The sequence below is a fragment of the Carlito syrichta genome, unplaced genomic scaffold, assembly GCF_000164805.1.
Source record: "Carlito syrichta isolate Samal-C Ts95f unplaced genomic scaffold, Tarsius_syrichta-2.0.1 Scaffold308819, whole genome shotgun sequence".
In the NCBI taxonomy this organism is placed as follows: Eukaryota; Metazoa; Chordata; class Mammalia; order Primates; family Tarsiidae; genus Carlito; species Carlito syrichta.
Window position 1 is genome coordinate 1082841 of NW_007252915.1, and position 3558 is coordinate 1086398.

Here is a 3558-nt window from a genome sequence, read left to right on the forward strand (position 1 = left end):
AGGGGTGTCGGGCGAGAGCAGCTAGGGACCGGGCAGAGGAGCAGGAGCTTCTCAAAATCTCCCTTCAAATCCCATCGCCTCGAGACAGCCCGGCTCTCCCCGCCGCGCGGATCCCCCGCCACCGTTCCTAACCTCGCAGGAACAGCGGGCTCAACGCGGCTTCCCAAGGAAGGGAAGGTCCAGCGCTCCCGGCCCTTCCTACTTCCCACGCCCCCTCCCAAGTCAGGGCCCTTGGAGACCCGAGCGCAGCCTTGCGCGGAGGAAGCGCCCACGCGCGCAGCAGTCGGCCCTGCCCAGCCGGGAGAACGTCTCTCGAGTCGCGGGCAGCGGCCTAGACGCGGTCCCCACGCCCCGGTCGAGGCAGTTCCATCCCAGAGCAAAGCAGCCGGAAAGAGCCCGGCCCCGGGGCGGGCGACAGACTGAGAGGCCCTGCAGACGAGCCGCACCGACAGCCAGGCCTCTGCGCCCCACAGTCGAGGCGAGGGGCCCGCAGCGCGTGGGAGGCCCCCGTTCAGCCTCGCCGGTCCTCCCGCCTGGCGGAGAGAAGGGACGGCCTGTCGCCGCACTCTGCCTCGGCCCCGGGAAATCCGGTCCCGGTTCTTGCAGTCGGAAGCGCTCTGGCGCTTGAGGCCGAGACCGAGTGTCGTGAATGCGCTCGGGCCTCCTTGGGGGACAGCATGAAAGGCCATTCTTGGACTCCCTTCCAAGCGGGCTCCGGCCTGCACGAGTGGTGGCTAGCGTCGCAGCACACGCTGCACGAGTAATGGAAAAGCCACGGGAGGCGCGTGGTGCAGCCTGGCCTGGCCTCCCGGGCCTTCCCGGCCCCGCGTCTCAAGCCTGGAGGTCCCCAGAGAGCACGCACAAGAGCGCCGGGCCGCTGGCAGCAGGGCTCTGAGCCCCTCCGCGTCCCCTGCCGCTCGGCTCGGGGGCACTTTGGGAGCCCGGGTGGAGAGGCGCCGGACCCTCCACTCGCGTTGCTTCCCGGAGCCCTCGCCGAAAGCACCCGCGCGCTCACTGCTGCCCGGCTGCAGCAAAGGGCTTGGAGACCAGGCGGGCCAGGAGCGCGCGGTTTTCTTGGCCAGGGGCTCCCGCCTCGCCCGCGGCTCCCCACTCCGGTGTCGCCCGGCGTCCCCCGCCAGCGGCCGGAGCCTGCCCCGACCAGGCCTGGGGCAGCAGCGGCGGGACCGGCCTCCGCACTCTCCCAGTTGCTTCCTCCCGGTCGCCGGGGTCTCACACCCCTCTCTGGCAACCTCGGCCGCGAGCTCTCTCTCGCAGGTCGGGGCGGATTGAGAAGGGCACATGCCGTAGGCCACACGCCGCCTCTCGGACCACGAAAACCTCCTCAAAAGGGGGGCTTTTCGGCTACCCGCGAAGCTGAACTCCGGGCTGGAGGCCTGAACGACGTGCTTGTGTGTCCACAGACACGGTGTCTGAGAGACGCGGGTAGAGCCACGGGCAGTGCCCTCGACGGCATGCATCTGCACCCCACCCCGAAGCACAGGCTCAGCAGAGAGCTGTCCGAGTTCCCATACCCCTCCTTCAGATTGCACACAGGTTGCTGCGACCCCCATTCCATGGAAACACACATCCTGGAATTGTGGGTTAGACCACCAAAACCAGTAGGACTCCGATGAAAGTGGCTGGTTTGTGACAGTCTTGAAAATAAGAGGTTTCCTTTAGGTACGTGGGAGGGGCGGTGAAATTTTCTGTGACTTGATAGGAGTTCATCTAAGTCCCCTCTCCCCCAAGGGACATGCACTCCTTGGTGTGTGACTCTGTGCTGGTGGCCACCAAGGTCTGGAGAAAGGGTGGTTTGACACATGTGACGTAGGTGTCTAATCATACGTGGCCGAGGAAGGAGGAGAAAGGGGAATTGGGGAGATTCAATGTAAGACTCTGAAAGTATGACATGCATTTCCCTTCAACTGATTCCATCAAATCTTAAAATCCCCTCTCCGTACTGTAGTTTCTCTCTCCTTTCACCTTTAAGGATAAGAGTGGGGCCCCTAGTTTGTGAGGTTAATTCCCAAGGCCCTACCCAGATTTCCCAGCTACAGGCTCCAACTTTGTGGCCCCGGGTGGATCCTACACTAGGAAGGTGTAGGTGAGTCCATTTCAGGTCTATTTTAGGTGGGACCTGATTGACAAAGGCCAGGCCAGAGGCCCCCACCTTACACGCTGCAGGGCCTGAATAGGACAAGAGGGTTGTTGGGGGCCTGGTGAGTCAAAGGATAGCCTGGGGGGGGGGGCAGTGACCACCTGCAAGGACGAAGGGGTAGGTGGAGGTCCAGGTCTACACTTGGCAAGAGAAAAACTAGAAAGGGAGAGACAGCCACGTGACTGCCCACCGAAGAAAACGAACCAACCCTGTCCAGATACTTTGATGTTTCCGAGGGAAACAGAGCTCAGCCCCGTCAGGACAGTCGTCAACACAAACAGGCATTCCCGGAATTGGAGCACCCACATCCTGCCCATACCTGTCTTTTCCTCCCATGACTGCCCCCAAACACCCCCTTAAACCCCATGGCTGCTCGCGCCTCAGTCCCAAGGTGAACCAGCAGACGGCTTTGATTTGGGAGTCTTGAGAGAGTAATTGAAAACAAAGTTAAGAATAGTCGGCCAGCGGGACATGTTAGGCTGCCCCTAAACGCGTGGGCCCGGCACCCTGTGGGGGCGAGGGAGTTATATGAATTCGCCCATCAAGGCAGGTATAAAACATTATGAGGCGTCTACGGGGTGGGAAGAAACCGTCGGGACTCCGAGGGGAGGTGGAGCCTAGCGACCAGGCCCGCTGTAGCTCCCAAAACGTGTCCTTAGGCAAGTCCGTCAACGGCTTGTGCCTGGGTTGCCCTGTCCTCCAGGCGGAGGGGCTCTAAACACCTAACAACTCAGCCAAACGGGCGAGGTCACCGGTCTGGGGCTGACAAGACCTGGAGTTTGATTCTTGCTGTGACCGAAGCTTCCGGGAACGTGAGGCCAACGTGTCCGCTTTGCCCTCCCTTCCTCCTACTGGAGCCCCAGAGCCACCCCGCGAGCACGAAACGGGGCGGCGGAGCTGGTCTGGGCGTCGCTTTCTGGAAACGCCCGCCCTACCCGGCCGGCGGGGCCACCCTCGCAGACTCCGCCCCCGTCGCTGCCGTCCGTTCGGGCCCCCGAGAGCCAGCCGGGCCGTCGTGGGTCGTGGACCACTCCCCCCACACACACACTTTTAAAAACGAAGAGTCCGCGGGGGCGAGGGGCCTTTAATGATGTTTTTTTGTTTTCTCGAAATAAAATACCGTGTTTTCATTTCAGGCCAGCAGCGTGCCTATCTCTCGGCCCTTCCAGATGTTTGCCATAAAATCGCAGGTCTTGCCTTGGGGACTGGAAATAAAATTTAACGGCCTTCACCCTGTAATTATTCTCTTAGCTTGCCCTTCATAAATTTATCTGCTTTCGATCGGCACCGGGGCAAGGGGCGCGCGGGGGGGGAGCCCCGGTTTTATATTCGGGACCATAAAAAAGCGCCACCCGGTTTCCTCGCCTTCGGCCGCCGCGGTGTGGCCGGGCGAGCCGGGC